Raw genomic sequence first — 241 nt, 5'->3', positions numbered from 1 at the left:
GCTCGAAGCGGTCGATCCGCTACTTGGGGGTCATGCTACACGACCACCTGTCGTGGCGCCCACACGTCGAGATGGTCGCGGACAAGGCCCTCCGTGTGGTGAGCATTGCGTGGCGTCATGCGCAACCACAGCGGCCCCAAGTGAGCAAGCGGAAGCTGCTCGCCGCAGTGGCCGCGTCCATCATCCGCTACGGCGCACCCGTCTGGGCGGAAGCCGTGGACCTGCAGTGGTGCAGGCGGAT

This window comes from Anopheles arabiensis (genome assembly GCF_016920715.1).
Source record: "Anopheles arabiensis isolate DONGOLA chromosome X unlocalized genomic scaffold, AaraD3 X_pericentromeric_contig0003, whole genome shotgun sequence".
In the NCBI taxonomy this organism is placed as follows: domain Eukaryota; kingdom Metazoa; phylum Arthropoda; class Insecta; order Diptera; family Culicidae; genus Anopheles; species Anopheles arabiensis.
Note: the sequence above shows the minus strand (reverse complement) of the source record.